Source organism: Coffea eugenioides, chromosome 9, assembly GCF_003713205.1.
Source record: "Coffea eugenioides isolate CCC68of chromosome 9, Ceug_1.0, whole genome shotgun sequence".
Lineage (NCBI taxonomy): Eukaryota > Viridiplantae > Streptophyta > Magnoliopsida > Gentianales > Rubiaceae > Coffea > Coffea eugenioides.
Genome location: NC_040043.1, coordinates 33,896,310 through 33,914,091, shown reverse-complemented (window position 1 = coordinate 33,914,091; position 17,782 = coordinate 33,896,310).

The following is a 17,782-nucleotide window of genomic DNA, read 5'->3' as shown; positions in this document are numbered from 1 at the left end:
TATGATGGTTGGTAATGAGGGGTTATGACTCTAGTGGATGTAAATGATAGGAAATTGCAACCAATTTTGGGTTTGGAAGGAAATGTGAAAAGTTAGGGTTTCATAACCCCCTTTCTGTCCGGTTTTGGATCATATGGTTAGAGGCCGAATTGGCCTTTGCTTAAAACATGAAAGTTGTAGGTATTGGTGTGTTTGAGGTGCCTGTAAAATTTCAGGGAAATTGGAGTAGTGTAGAATGAGATATGTCGATTTTACTGTTGCTGTTCTGGGTGATCAGAATGTGCGAACTGCGATTGTAATCGTCTGTTTTGACTGGAATTACTTTGGAGTTGGATGTTGGTGTCTTCTGATGAAATGTAGCTTGATGTCTTAGCTAACATATGCCTTTGGAATCAATGCATTTGGACCTGTATAGACTGAGTTGGACTAATTACAGCATAGTGTGATTTGTAAACCTGTAATTACGGTTCTGGTTTGGTATTCTGCATTTTTGACCTAGTTGTGCTAGGATTTGGACTGAGTGGCCTTCTACATTGTTGTAGCCCTGTCTTTAGCTTCGAGATGGTGGGTCTTACACCCTCATCCGATAAGCGTAGAGCATTTTGTGCCATTACCGCAAAAGGAGGACGAAAACTGTTTTTTGTTAAGGTCACATGAGTGCATTGCTGGAATTTCTGGTTTGCTATAATGCTTGTATATGTTTATAAAACCCTATTGGGGTTGTGATTGGCATTGCTTTATGACTCGTTATCGAGTCTCATTGTACTTGTTTACGTGTTCTAGGGCGTGACGGTGGTTCACGACATTCTCTTGACGGAAGTGCTTGAAACAACACTTAATTGATAAGTGAGTATACTACTCACTTGGATGTTTATAATGTGGCTTTGCTATATGTGATTGTGATGCCTTGAAGGCTTATTTGGCTATTGGAAGTGATTGAGGTGAGGGTGTACTTGACCGCCCTCACCCCCTTGTGATTCCATTCATGACTGTTTACCGTTTCACTGAAATACTGCACTTGCTATATGAGATATTGAATTCCATTCATGGAAAACTGATTTGGTGTCGTTTGGACGAATATCCAACGGCCTTCTGTATTACTGAGCTCAACCCCGTAGGTAGTCAATTGAATCGAGCCGGCGAGGGCTTGGTCGTGAAAATTGACATGCCACGGGGACTGTACTGGGGAATCTTGTAGTAATGAGACTCTTGATTCCGGTAAACTCGAGTATTACCAAAAGCTACTGATTGGAGTGCGGGCCCGGTTGGGGTATGTTTGGTGGAAGGAATGGGAGTGAAGTGGGTTCTACGGTTGGTACTCATAAACGTTGACGGAGAGTCAATGAGATTGGATCAAGAATGTAAGCGTGGAAATGGGCTCTTGAGAGCCGTCCGTATCCTTTTACCGATTTGTTTTGCTTCCTATTTGGATACTTGCAATGAACGGTTATGCTTAAGTGATCTTTGTTGCTTATGTGATAGTTGCTCACTGGGCTTTAGCTCACTTTGTTCCATTTGTTTTCCTTACAGGAAAATGATCATTTTTGGAAGATCATACTTGTTGGTTGCCAAATTGAGCCATGTATATGTCTATGTTGAATAGCTCTTTGCATGAAACCCTAATGTGTATTGGGTTCATCTTTTGATTGGCAAACCGAACATGTGTATCCATGATGAATAGCTTTTGGCATGCCAAATTGGTTGTAAATGTTGAATTGCAATGTATTAATGGTTGGTTGACATTTGGTTGGATTTCTGATTAACTTGTATTTCAAACGGCAAAAGAAAAATTTGGCTACTTCCGGCCTAGTATCCGGATTCGGACATGGCCGGTACTGTTCATCATCGGCTTCGATTTTCATTTTTCTTTATTTTGTGATTTTGACTTGTTTGCGCGCGTGGGTATGTTCCGGAACGTATTAGATCGATGTGAACTGATCCGTAGTCCTGGCGAGAGCTGGGCAGGCAGCCCGCTAACCCCTTTGGTTCGCCTTAGGGGAAAGTGGGGCTGTTACAGTTGGTATCAGAGCCACGTCGCGTGGTCTCTGCGCGGAGTGAGACTGGGCCAAGGGATGTTATGGTCCTGCTTTTGGTGAAAGTGTTTAAAGGTATAAGTGCTCTTTTGAGCGTAAGCTATGAACTGTGCATGTCATTAGTGTAAGGATCATTAACATGGGACATGAGGAAGTTAAGTATGTATGTCGGGTAGGAATCTTTAATAAGGATGATTTACGCTTGGGACCGGCCGGCTTGAGTTGTGAATTATCTTGGATGGGATTCTTGGGCCCGGATACGAACGAAATAAGAGCGCCTAGGTTAGAGGACTTGGGCAATTGTGGGACATACGTGATAGGCCTTAGGAATACATTATTCTCTTTAAGATGAATGATATATTTTAAGTTGAAATGTCAGTTAACTAACGAATTAATGTTTGTAGGTATGGATCCGGGCAGTTCTAGCGGCATGGGACCGGGACCGAGACCTCCGAGTGCGAGGGGCCCAGAGGACCGGGTGCTACGTAAGCGGGCGATCCGCTATCGGAGGAGGCTTGGGGAGCCTTATAGTTTGTATTCCCCTTTTGGACAGGTGTCGCGTCGACCCTGTGAGTGCTGGTATACCTATGGCTATCCTGACGAGGTTGTTTTAGCGATGGATGACGAGCGTTATCACCTAGGCAGGACAGTTGAGACTTTGAGGGCGCAGCTGGAGGAGGCTAGAGAGTTTAGCCGTTGGCAGGCGTTGCGCGTTAGGGACCTGGAGCGGGATCTTCGACACACACACCAGCACCTCTTCGCTATGAGGATGCAGCTTAGGGAGAGGGCCCGGAGTATTACGTTTGACTGTGGGGTTTTACTAGACATGGCCGCGGAGGCACCACCACGAGTTACTGGTCCAGAGCAGTTAGGCGAGATAGATACTTTAGGTTCCGTTGGGAACCGGGACCCTACGGGAGGTGATTAGGGTTGGTAGATTACTTTTGCTAGGACTGGCATGGCTAATTTCTTTGGTTATTTGGTGGACTGACTAGCTTTTTGGAGCCGGAGTGCTCGTGTGCATAATGGGTTTTGTACCGACTGGAGGTCAGGTACTTTGTATATCTTTTGGTGTGGTTTTGTAAATAAATGTATATATTTGAGTCGTATCTTTTGGTACCTACGCTTTTGCGTGCTTTTCGTGTATTTGTTTTGTGTTTTTATTTTGTTTCTAGTTGGAGTATTACGCACACGATAGGTGTGGATCTATAGACTTTTGCACCACCTGATTGGTAAGTGTTGGAATTTGCTTTACTTGAACTACTTGGGACTGACCTCGAACTACCTGAGATTGATCTTGAGCTGCCTGAGACTGACTAGACTGAACTTCCTTGAGACGTGACCCTGTTAGGCGAGTGTGTTCATACGTACTCTTAATGGACCTAATTTCACCGAATATATGGTATGTGACCTGTAGGTGGACTTGAATTTGATGACTATTTACGAATGTGAATTGCTGGACAGAGGTTAGGCCAGTGTGTTCTTACCTGTACTCATGATCCTTGAACTTGAACTTGTACTCTTATTTGTGTTCATGCTCCCTGAACTTGTAATATTTGACCCTATTCTTGAACTTCTTCGTACTCATGTGGTTGTAGACCGGCTACTACGTTTCTGTAGCGGTTGAACTGAACCTCTCTGGTGGGGCATTGCTTGTTGTGTTGTCCAGCACCACCAGGGCCAACTTACTGAACTGAAATTCTTTGGTGAAGCATAGCCGTTGTGCTAGCTTGTTGTGTTGTCCAGCACCACCAGGGATGAATTTTGATTTGAAGCTTCGCTATACCCTGAATGTCTTCCAAATATCTGGGACATTACGTCCGATTTCAAGCCTTTTGCCTGTTTTATCTGGTTACGCGATTAACTCCCTACTGGACCACTGGACCATGACTATTTGATAAGTGATTGACAAGATCATGACTTGTGATAAGTAAGATTCGAATGTTTCTTAGTATTTGACTGACTTTGGGAAAAAACAAATTGGACCTGGTAAATACGAGTTGGAGTAGATGGAATTCTACTGCTTGATTGGTTTCTGAGCGATATCTTGACCGGCTTTATATAGGAGTTAGAATGTCGAGGACGACATTCTTTTAAGGGGGAGAGAGTGTGAGAACCCGTATTTTCCCTTAATGTTTTCCTAGGGTTTTTCCCCTTTAATGGCATGTTTTCTGCATTTTCTGGCGTAGGAAAATTTTCTTGGTGGATTTTATGGATAACTATAGTTGTTAGATGAGTTTTCTAGCATTGGGTAGTTTTTGAAAAATTACGGATAGATTATGGACGTGGGCCCCACTAGTGCGAAAAGTTCAGAAAAATTCGGCCAATAAGGTTAAGTTTCGGATACTGTGTAAAATTTATCGGGTGTTAAGAGATAAGTAGAGTGTGTGAAATGATTGATGTGAGAGAGAAAAGAAAGGATAGGAATGCATTAATGAAGTGCCACGTGTCACTTGGTGATTGGTTTTGACTTAAGAACACTATTCACCTTTTTTTGACTTTTGACCAAAATTGGTTAAATATCTAAAAATTTCACAAAAAATCACCATTTTCTTTCACCTTGTGGCCGGCCCTCTCTCTTGCCAAGAAGGAAGAAAACTTCTTCAATCTTCAAGCTTTCCACTAGCTCAAATCATCCAAATCAATCACACCAACTAGTTTCCACTCCATACAATCTTTCCATTTAGTGTTAGTGGTGAGTTTGGTGAAGTTTTTGGAAGAGCTAAGGTGGTTTACAACTCCTCTTCTCTTGTTTACTAGGTAAGTGATGATTGAACATCCTCTTATATCTAATGATGCTTATTTTGTGCCTAATGGTGGCTTGAGTGATGGAATGTGTGATTTATTTCTTGATTTGAGTTGAATTGGTGAAGTTTTTATTTTTTTGAGGAATTTTCTGGTTTAATGTGATCATGGTGTTGTGGTTATTTATGATGGTTGGTAATAAGGGGTTATGACTCTAGTGGATGTAAATGATAGGAAATTGCAACCAATTTTGGGTTTGGAAGGAAATGTGAAAAGTTAGGGTTTCATAACCCCCTTTCTGTCCGGTTTTGGATCATATGGTTAGAGGCCGAATTGGCCTTTGCTTAAAACATGAAAGTTGTAGGTATTGGTGTGTTTGAGGTGCCTGTAAAATTTCAGGGCAATTGGAGTAGTGTAGAATGAGATATGTCGATTTTACTGTTGCTGTTCTGGGTGATCAGAATGTGCGAACTGCGATTGTAATCGTCTGTTTTGACTGGAATTACTTTGGAGTTGGATGTTGGTGTCTTCTGATGAAATGTAGCTTGATGTCTTAGCTAACATATGCCTTTGGAATCAATGCATTTGGACCTGTATAGACTGAGTTGGACTAATTACAGCATAGTGTGATTTGTAAACCTGCAATTACGGTTCTGGTTTGGTATTCTGCATTTTTGACCTAGTTGTGCTAGGATTTGGACTGAGTGGCCTTCTACATTGTTGTAGCCCTGTCTTTTAGCTTCGAGATGGTGGGTCTTACACCCTCATCCGATAAGCGTAGAGCATTTTGTGCCATTACCGCAAAAGGAGGACGAAAACTGTTTTTTGTTAAGGTCACATGAGTGCATTGCTGGAATTTCTGGTTTGCTATAATGCTTGTATATGTTTATAAAACCCTATTGGGGTTGTGATTGGCATTGCTTTATGACTCGTTATCGAGTCTCATTGTACTTGTTTACGTGTTCTAGGGCGTGACGGTGGTTCACGACATTCTCTTGACGGAAGTGCTTGAAACAACACTTAATTGATAAGTGAGTATACTACTCACTTGGATGTTTATAATGTGGCTTTGCTATATGTGATTGTGATGCCTTGAAGGCTTATTTGGCTATTGGAAGTGATTGAGGTGAGGGTGTACTTGACCGCCCTCACCCCCTTGTGATTCCATTCATGACTGTTTACCGTTTCACTGAAATACTGCACTTGCTATATGAGATATTGAATTCCATTCATGGAAAACTGATTTGGTGTCGTTTGGACAAATATCCAACGGCCTTACTGTATTACTGAGCTCAACCCCGTAGGTAGTCAATTGAATCGAGCCGGCGAGGGCTTGGTCGTGAAAATTGACATGCCACGGGGATTGTACTGGGGAATCTTGTAGTAATGAGACTCTTGATTCCGGTAAACTCGAGTATTACCAAAAGCTACTGATTGGAGTGCGGGCCCGGTTGGGGTATGTTTGGTGGAAGGAATGGGAGTGAAGTGGGTTCTACGGTTGGTACTCATAAACGTTGACGGAGAGTCAATGAGATTGGATCAAGAATGTAAGCGTGGAAATGGGCTCTTGAGAGCCGTCCGTATCCTTTTACCGATTTGTTTTGCTTCCTATTTGGATACTTGCAATGAACGGTTATGCTTAAGTGATCTTTGTTGCTTATGTGATAGTTGCTCACTGGGCTTTAGCTCACTTTGTTCCATTTGTTTTCCTTACAGGAAAATGATCATTTTTGGAAGATCATACTTGTTGGTTGCCAAATTGAGCCATGTATATGTCTATTTTGAATAGCTCTTTGCATGAAACCCTAATGTGTATTGGGTTCATCTTTTGATTGGTAAACCGAACATGTGTATCCATGATGAATAGCTTTTGGCATGCCAAATTGGTTGTAAATGTTGAATTGCAATGTATTAATGGTTGGTTGACATTTGGTTGGATTTCTGATTAACTTGTATTTCAAACGGCAAAAGAAAAATTTGGCTACTCCCGGCCTAGTATCCGGATTCGGACATGGCCGGTACTGTTCATCATCGGCTTCGATTTTCATTTTTCTTTATTTTGTGATTTTGACTTGTTTGCGCGCGTGGGTATGTTCCGGAACGTATTAGATCGATGTGAACTGATCCGTAGTCCTGGCGAGAGCTGGGCAGGCAGCCCGCTAACCCCTTTGGTTCGCCTTAGGGGAAAGTGGGGCTGTTACACTAAAAGCATTGATTTGAGCCACTGCGAGGTCCTTCTGGATTTCGACATTCAAGCCCTGGATAAAACGCCTGATCCGCCGTTGCTCGGTCATGATCAGCTCAGGCGCAAATTTGGACAGGCGGGTAAATTGACTCTCGTATTCCGCCACAGATTGAATCCATTGGCTGAGTCGGATGAACTCATCTTCCTTCCTCTCCTGAACTAGAGGAGGGAAAAATTTCGCGTTGAATTCCCTTATGAAATTCACCCAAAGTCCTGGGCGTTTGTTCCCGTTCCCATTTTTGCCGTATTACGTTCTACCAGGAACGGGCCGCCCCTTCCAACTGGAAAACGGCAAAAGTCACCTGCCGTTTTTCGGTGTAGTGCAAGGCCGCAAAAATATCGACCATCTTCTCGAGCCACCTTTCGGCGACATCCGGATCGGGCCCCCCAATGAACTTGGGTGGAGCAAACTTTTGAAATCGTTCGAGAGCTCTGTCTTCGCTCTCGACGTGGTTGCCAGGGTTTCCAGATTAGGGTTTGGGTTTTGGCCCTGTTGCTGCACCACTTGTGCCAGTAAATTGGTCATTTGCTGCATAGCGGCAACGATTTGCACATTGGGGTCAGGATTAGGTCCAGATGAGGGTTTCCCAGTACCCCTGTCCGGTGTGGGTTGTCTATTTCCGCGCCCACGTCCCCGTCCACTACGTGTACCTTCCATGAACTCTACTTGGTCTAGGCAAATGTACTAAACCAATATAAGCACAATGTATGTAAGTAAAACCCAAAAATGTTTACAAACATATATATACATTCTAAACAAGGCAACAACACACATATCAACAACTAGTCAAGTCAAGTACAGTCAAGTCAAGTACAAACATGAACAATTCACCAGGGAATGGCCTTATCAAAAGATTATACATGTAGCTAATCCGACATACAAAACGGCTAGCTAAGGCTCTTTTCCCTATCCGTCCTATATACAGACACAAAACTATCCCAAAAGATCCTAGGAGTCACAACCTAGTCCGTCGTCGGGCTAGTGGACCCACCCGACGGGGTGGATTCACCCGATGCCTCGGCCCCTGTGCACGACGCCTCATCGCTCACTCCCTCGACCACGTCGGGGCAGAGGTTTAGGATCGATGCGGCTCGAACCTTAACCTTTCGAGCTCGCTTAGACTCGCGCTAACGTGTCTCCCTAAGTTGAGTGCAGAGGTCATCAATCTTATCCTCTACCTCAAGCACGTCGTACTCCAGTCCCTTAATACGCTCAGCTTGTTTCTCATTGGCCGCCCTAAGCTGGGTCACCTCGGCCTCAAGTCTAGTATTATCCGCGGCCAACTCCTTACGCTCCTCAGCCACGGCCCACACTAAGGCGTTAGGGTAGGCGTACTTGTGTCGACACTCGCAACGTCGGAGACGGTTAGCCGGGCTCCAACGCACAATGGCCCCTCTTGGGCGGATCTGGTATGGGATCACTGGGAGCGCTCCACGAGGTCGCTCGCCCGGAGGGCTATCACTTGGCTCACCCCGTCCGTCCATCCTACACCAAAAGAAGAAATAAAGGTAAATAACCTTAAGGAACATACTTAACATAATCCTCAAGTCGAGCCTTTCTAATACGCCCAAGCCAATTCAAACCTAGGCTCTGATACCACCTGTGACAGCCCCACCTTCCCCTAAGATGAACCAAAGGGGTTAGCGGACTGCCTGCCCAGTTCTCGCCAGGACTAACGGTTCAGTTTAGAGCGATCTAATACGTTCCGGAACTTACAAACGCGCGTAAACAAGTCAAAATGTCAAAATAAAAAAAATGAAACCGGAGTCGGCCATGAATAGTAACCGACACGTCAAAATCCAACCAAACATCAAGCAAGTATTTACATGTGGAAATTAAGCATATACAATCCAAAGTGGCATACAAAAGTTATTCAAAAGTGGATACATGTACGGTTTGCCAAATCAAAAGAGAAACGGACCCAAAAGTACATTTAGGGTTTCAATCAAGGAGCTATACAAAAGATATGTCCATCTAGCTCAATTCGGCAACCAATTATCAAATCCAGTCCAAAAGTATTTATTTTCCTATAAGGAAAACAAAAGGAATAGAGTGAGCTTACGCCCAGTGAGATAATACCACTCAAGCAACCAAGTTCATATAAGCATCAAGCTTTTCATTCTAATACATCAAAAGTAAGCAAAGGCACACATCAATAGTGGTGACAAAAGGATACGGGCGGCTCTCAAGAGCCCTTTTCCTCGTTTGCATTCTTGATCGGATCTCATTGACCCTCCGTCAATGTTTAAGAGTAACCAATCGTAGGCTCCACTTTACTTCCATTCTTTCCACCCAACATACCCCTACCGGGCCCGAACTCCAAACAGTAGAAATTTGGTAATACTTGAGTATACCGGAATCAAGAGTCTCACTACTACAAGATTCCATATAACAGTCCCCATGGCTCGTCAATTTTCACGACCAAACCCTCGCCGGCTCGATCCAATCGACTACCAATGGGGTTGAGCTCAGTCGTATCAGTAATGGTCGTTGGATACTCGTCCAAGCAACACCAAATTCATGAACCAATTCAGTATTTCATGTATCATTCAATCATTGCAGTAAAACAGTAGACAGTCATATGAGATACCAAATGGGTGAGGGCGATCAAGTACACCCTCACTTAATTAAGTTCAATGAAGCAAATAAGCCTTCAAGGCATCAAGTTCACATATACCAAAGCCACATTGTAAACAACAAGTGAGTGGTACACTCACCAATCAAGCAAATGATATTTCATGCACTTCTGCCTAAGAGCGTCTTGGACCACCGTCACGTCCTAAAACATTCAAATGAGCACAATAAGACTAGATTACCGGTCATAAACCAAGTCCAAATACCACCAAAATAGGGCTCCATAAGAATACATAAGCACTAGAGTAAACTAGGAAAATCCGGAAATGGAATTAAGCTTTAACCCAAAGAAACAGTTTTTGACATCATTCATTTTGCGGTTTTGGCACCATTGGCACTACGATTATCGGATGGAGGTACAAGATACACTGTTTTGAAGCTAAGAGATAGGGTTACAATGTTGAAGAAGGCTACTCTGTCCAGTTTCGAGTATAACCAAGTAAAAAATGCAATATACTACACCAGAACCGCGAAAACAGGTTCACAAACCGCATTCTGGTTCAAACATCATAAGTCAGGCTACCTAAGTCCAAATCAAGTAATTCCAAAGCCATCCGAAAGCTAAGATACACGGCTACAATTCATCAGAAGACCTCAACAACCAATTCCGAAGTATTCCCAACCAAAATAACCAATCACAGATGCAATTATCAAATTCGGGTAGAACCAGGGCAGCAGGGGTATTTCAGTCTTTTCTCAAGTTACGTTGTTCCGATTGACCAGAAAGTTTGTAGGTATCTCTAAAATATTATTCCCTACAACTTTCATGTTTTAACTCAAGGCCAATTCGGCCTCTAACTATGAGCTACAGTGCCGGGCAGAATGTAAGAACATGAAACCCTAACTTTCCAAATTTCTTCCAAAACAGAAATTTCCTGCAATTAACCACTTTTTCCACCTTCTAGCTTCCTTAAATATCATTTCCAATCATCATACATGACCCCATAATAATATTCATATGAAAACAGAAAAAAATCACCAATAATTATAAAACTTCACCAATTCAACCAAAATCAAGATATAATCCATAAAATTACATCTTAAACTACCACAAATCATGAAATAAACATCATTAGATGGAGGAGAGGGGTCCTTCACTACTCACCTTAGTAATACAAGAGAGAGAGCAACTAATCACCTTAAACTTCCAAACAACTCCACTAAACACCTCACAATCACTAAGTGAAGGGGTTTTATGGAACAAATGCAAGATCAAATGGTTGATTTGTTGAATTTGAGCAAGATAGAAGCAAGTATTTGAAGAGCTTTTCCCTTTATTTTTGCTTGAAGTGGCCGGCCAAGAAGAGGAAGAAAAATGGTGAATTTTTGGTAATTTTTTGATTTATTTGGTCAAATGGTAAAAGGTGAATAGTGGTCATCAAGTACAACCAATCTCTAAGTGACACTTGTCACTTCATTAAATGCATAGCTATCACTTTGTTTCCTCTCACACCAATCCACTTGGGTAACCTCTAATTATCTCTAAGCACCCGATAATTTAAACCCAGTATCCAGAACTTAACCTAGTTGGCCGAATTTTTCCGAACTTTCCGCACTAGCGGGTCCCACGTCCGGTATACGCTCTTAATTTCTCAAAACCTAACCGATACTAGAAAAATCATTTAAAAATTATATTTACTCATAAAAATTATCTAGAAACTTTTTGAATAAAGAAAACGCAGAAAACATGCCAGTAACCCGAATAAAACCTAGAAAATGGGAAAAATTACGGGTTCTCACATACATCCTCAAAAGAAGTTATCCAGACTACTACATTATCCTATGCTAGTATTCAAAAGTAGAAAGTAGACCAAAAGAGGGGTCCTTATACAGATCACCAAAACAAGAAGAAACATCTTAGTTGTCCGGTTATTACAAACCAAGTCTAACTATTCTAGTGATAGTGCCAAAAGTTCCCCGCATCGGCCCCTGTTAAGGAAAACAAAGGGAAAGGGGTAAGTTATATGCTTAGTAAGTATACAGGGGTAAAAACGTAAATTTTACATTAAGACGGACAATTACGTCACAAAGATGTCCTATCAAAAATATAAAAGTAACAACACAAGTTAAGGATACAGGTTGGCTCCAAAGCCACGTCATGTGCCATGTGTGACCTCCTGTCGACACTCTGTCGACCACCGGTAAGGGTCCGTAGAACTCCACTTGTACTCCCACCTAACACCTTATCACCCTCACTGTCCAGTCACCTCATGAAATGGCTCGAGCAAACGAAACGAAATTGAACTTGACTTACAAGCTCTGTTCACAAACTTGGTTCACAAAATCACAAACTTGGTGACCTTAAGACTAGGTTGGACTGGCTTTGACCAAACCCTGGCTGGCTCGAATAGTCCGTCTAGGTCTTGAGATCGGGCCCCACAAAAGTCACCCCGAACTACAAGCTCAAGGGTTCAACACCAAAATAATTTATATATACACATCTCATAAAGAAACACAGGTGCAAGTAGGGTTTAGGTTGAGAGTGATCAAGTACACCCTCGCCTAAGTACCCTCTCATCCATACCAAAGCACATAAGCAAGTTATACACAAAAAAATAACCTGAATACTTACACAGAGAGCAAATATAGCAAAAGTGCGAAGATCACGTCACGTAATAGCTAGTAGGCCCCATTGGCACCGTCTAACCCATCACCGTCTAAAATAAAAGAGTGCACCACATTACTACACAAACGACTACTAAAATGCATAAATCAAGCAAAAAAGAAAAACGGGCACATGCACGGGCGGAAACGGCAAACGAAAACGGAAGCGGCCGGCAAACGGAAACGGCAGATTTGGCACCTAGAACTGTTTTAATCAAATTTTAGGCTACGATTATCGGATCAAAGTGCATGAGATACCATTGTGAAGCTAAGAAGAAGGGCCACAACTTTCATGAAGACACCTCAAGTCAGATCTCAATGGAACTAGGACAAAAATGCACAAGACAGTCCCAGCCGTTTCAATTCAGGTTACCGAGCAGGCCCTGTTTGAATGACTATAACTCATAACTCAGAGATCAGAATCAAGAAATTCCAGAGGCGTTGGAAAGCTCATTTATAAGGCTATAACTTTTGTGTTTTGACCAAAAGCTGAATCAGTACAGAGTATAGGGAAAAACGGGTCCAAAGTTCCTGTCAGAACTGTCCAACTTCAAAGGCAGTTCTGACACCCGATCTTGTTTTGGGTGTAACTAGAGCTACGGAACTCAGATTTTGACGAACTTTATACCATTTTGAAGTTGAGACAAAGATCTACAATTCTTATGAAAACCTCAATACCCAGTTCCTTCGTTATCAATGTGAACTGAGCACGGCAGAAGCAAAATCAAAAAACGTAGCACAATTCAGAGTTTGGAATAGAAGCGAGTTTTGGCCATAACTCAGGCTACACAGATCCGTTTGCCCTGAAATTTTGCAGGCACAATAAGAACTTATGAAACTACAACTTTCATGTTTTGGGAAAACCCTGAATCAGTACGTAGCACAAAGAAAAATGTAGCCAAAGTTCAGATTCTAGGCTGCCTTGTTTTCCAGTTTAACCTGTTTCGCACGTCGCAAACGCATGGTCCGTTGCTATGGTTCTCATGCAAGTTTTCTAACCAACTTCTACAGGTTTCTATAGCTAAACATGACATAATATCAAAAACCAGAGGTAACACTTCCATGCATCTTTCGAAATCAGTTCCTTTCCAGCTTCTCCTGCCTTCCTTACTGTATTTTCCTTATCTTTGGTTGTTTGGTGATAAACTAGCTAAGCTTTTGCTCTCACTTCCGCACTCTCTATTTTCCTCTCGATGTTAGTTGATAAGAAGAAGGTCTGCAGTTTCATTTTGCTCTCCTCCACCGCCCAGGCATTCTTAACAATTGGTCTCTCTTAGCTGCACTCGGTCGGTCTCTGCTTACATAGCAAAGTTGGTAGTTTTCTCCCTGACAATTGTCCCAATAAGTGTTATTCACCGCCCAAGTCTTAGCTAACATCATTTCCACCGCTTAGCCTAACAAATTTGCATTTGGTTCAATGAAATGTGTCATTTTCTCTTGGTTGTTTTCTAATTTCTAATAGTTTGTCTTGGCTTCATGGTAGTTATTCTAGGATTTTAGGGTTAGGTTGGTCTTTTAGTTATATTTTAATTACTCTCTAAGGTCTAAAATTTTGTGATTTCAAGTATAAATTCCTAACTTCATTTGTATTTTCGGGAAAATTTTTCTTACATTCATTTTGACACATTTAACTTTAAGAAAACCTCATTAGACATGTACTTCATAGATTTCTAGTGTATGTTATGTGTCTAATAATATTCGCAATTAATTACGATTTACGATATGCATGTCATATGTTTCTTTAAAATTTTTTTTTTGTTTTTTATATCACAGTAAATAAATAAAATATTTTAGGGTGTACACTTAATTTCTCGGGTTCTCACATCCATCCCCCCTCAAAAAATTTCGCCCTCGAAATTCGTACCTTCCGTTATAAAGAGTTCTGATTATTCCTTCTGTATATATATAGATATATATGTTTTATTAACTCCCAAGTTACTTCCTGTATCTCTTAAATGCAACCCTTGTATAATTTGTAATGGATAATTGTATCTCCCGTTCCCTAGGTCGATTTACAATCCCAACCCCTTGATCCTGTCGGGGTGCTATACAGTCGAAAAGGTCGGTCATCCGATTTAAAGCAGTAACTACTAGATCACTTATATAGGTCATCCGATTTAGCTTTCTCACACTCTTGCCCACAAACATTCAAAAATCTTTCAATTAACTCCATAGGTGACAAACTTAATCTAATCTAAAACACTTAACCAGACTTAGTTACTTCACTAATCACCCTCCTATATTAATCACCTATACTTAATCATGTCTTAACATACACTAATGCAAGGAAACACCAAACTTTTTGTCATGGGAAATGTTAAGGGTTTAAACCCAACTTGGGCTTCTAATAAATCATAACACTAGAGGTTTTGCTAGGTTAGGGTTTTCTAACCTTTTAAAACCTACTTAACCTTTAAAAAAATAAATCTAATCCTATACTTACCTGTACCAAAACACACACTAGTATATCGAATTTTTAACTACAACTCGAACTTGTAATTAATACAAAAACTAGGGTTTTATAAATAATCCAAAGTAGGGTTTTCTAATAAATTCGTACAAAATAGAACAAAATGCTCTTAATATCACATAATATCGAAATTAATGACTAATCGGGGTCTCACAACCTCCCCCTCTTAGAGCAATTTCGTCCTTGAAATTAATACCTTTGTTCGTGAACAGAGAAGGATGCTTCTTTTGCATGTCTTCCTCCACTTCCCAGGTGGCTTCCTCCACTGTCGCGCCCCATTTTTTAATAATAAAAGTATAATAAGGGAGTGAAGTAAAGTTTGAAAATGGTGATGTGTGTGAAAATGAAAGGGTAAGGCCATGGGACTTTGAAATGCGACGTTTTGGCCAAAAATAGTAATCTAAAAAGGTTTTGGTAAAATGTAGGAGTCACCACTTGGTATTGAGTTAGGGTGTACCAAGTCACCCAAAAAAATGTGGATTTAAATGTAAAACCTTTTTAGATTGATTCCAAAATCTACGATAAATCAGAGAAAAATGGTTCGGGGGTCACAGTTGATGAGAGGGAAGGCAAAGACAATGTTTAAGGCACCCTCTCAACCTAGCCTAAGCTAGTTGCATGATTTAGTCATGATTTTCCTAATTTCTAACCAAAAGATGTATCGCATTTGGATGTAACTAATATGAATGCAATCCTAAACCTAATGAGGAGTCGAAAGGGACAGATATCTCTTAGAGGCTCGATCGGACTAAATCACATGAGTTGTGATAGCCAAGGATAAGCCCTCCAAGAGGTCACGAGTAATGCTAATGACAAAAGAATGAATGAAATGAATGTATGCAATGTGAAAACATGAGCTTGTGTGAAGTGAAAAAAGTAATAATAAAAATAATAGTGTGTAAGTGGGAGTGTGCAAATGGGGGTGCAAGGTAAGGTATGTAAAGTGATAGTGTGAAGTGCATGTGTGCTCAGTGGTAGTATGTAAAGTGCTAGTGGTAGAGTGAGAATGTGTAAGATAAGAGTCATGTGAAGTGAACATGTGGAAAAAGTAATAGTATATGAAGTGAGAGTGCAAAGTGATAGTGAGTAAATGAAATGCATGAACCCTAGAGGAATGCAAGCAAGACGGGTACGGGGAGACCCTAAATCGTGACTTTTGCTTTTCCTTTTGGTTAGAAAAAGAATGAGCGTGCTAAGGCTATGTGTAGCCAAACTCGTCCATCCCCCTTACCAAAAGAGTAACTCCCTAACCTAATCAGGCAAATGACCCTAATGACTAGAGTGAAATGCAAAATCCTAAAGATCATACTTTGAATGTGGGAAAAGGGTAAAGGATCATGCAAAAATATAAAAAATACTAAGAAAAATGCATGAAAATGTAGTAAAGGCATGCGAGTATGTACTAGCGAGGGACGGGCCTATTGGGTCTAGCCTTGGACTAGCCCTTTACTAACGCTCTCTCACAAGCATTGGACTTGTGAGCGATCGGGAATAAGTAACCATGACTAGCATTGGACTAGCCACGGTTATATCGTACATTTGCATTCACCATATATATACAAGTAAATGGGCATAGTTAAAGTAAGTAGGCATGTGAGCACGTAATTCACATAACACATAAGCATGCATATCTAGATGCTAAATCCTAAGAAAGCGGTAACACATAGCAAGTAAGCATGCAAATCACGCAAGGCAAATAAAGTAAAGCAAGCCCTATCTATTACATTAGGGAGGCCCTACTACAATCTAAAAGGGGAGAAAATAAATAAATAAGTAAATAACACCCTAACTATTACAACTTGGCATTTAAATGCCTTTCAAAATGATCAAAATTGAACTAAAATAAATATACAAAACTAGAACCAATAAAGCAAATAAATAAATAAATAAACATTCAAGAGGCACGCAATTAAACACGTAAAGTCACATAGGGCACGTAGGGTCAAATAAAGTAAGAAATAAGGGATAGGGTGTACCTTCCTTGAGTTGGGGGCCCTAATGAAATGAACTTACTTATTTACCCTCCAAAAAACAAAGAAAGGGTCAAGGCATCACTTTAGTTAACAAATAATCACAAAAGATAAAAATAAACATGAAAGTGAATCAATTAAATCATGTAAACAACCCACATTTAAAGAAGTTAAAAGAAGAAGGGACTTAATTGCAAACATTAACAAAGTTTTGGGGCCAAAATTAAAGAAAAATAAAGTTTAAGGGCCTATTTACAATTAAATTAGGGACCCGATTGAAAGAAGATAAAGTTTTTAGGGCATGGCATAATTATTTAGAAGTACAGGGACTGATTTGCAAATTCATTTTCTAGTTTCTTAATGGATCAAGCCATTGGGCCATTTTTCCTATTTTCTTGGGCTGAAACTAATCAAACCCAACTGAAAGTCCAAGGCAAATGGAGTGGACCAGTCTAATTATTTTGACCCAAAATTAGCCAATGAAACTGATGGGCCTTGACCCTCTAGCCCGAGCCAAAAACCCAACAAAATAAACCAACAACCCAAACCACCTATTTCACTAAAACCCAACATGGAAAAATCATCTAAAATTATTAAACCACAATTATGATCTAAAATGAAGAATTAATCTGCACAAAAGACTAGTTAAAAAGATTAAAAGATGATTAACCTCTAAAAGGACAAAATAAATTCAACTTTTCCAAATTTGGGGTTCAAAATACAATTCATATAAGGACCTATTTGAAAGATTTATAAAGGCTTTGAAGTCAAATTATGAAGTTCTAAAACTTTGGGGTTAGATTACGAAGAAAGAGAACATAAAGGGTCTGAAATTGTAATTTTGGAGAAGTCATCATCTTCTTCACCGAGTAACATCAATTAACGTTTCCGTTCTTTTCAATCAGCAATACCAGAGATTTAGTTTCAATTGCAATCATTCCCAACAGACAACCCCCAAAACAAAAACTCCATCTCCTAACATTAATTCGGAGTGAAATGAAAAACAGAAAATGCAAAACACCAATTCATCATAAAATCTCAAATGCAAGGAAATGAGCGCACGGACTTATCCGCCTTCTC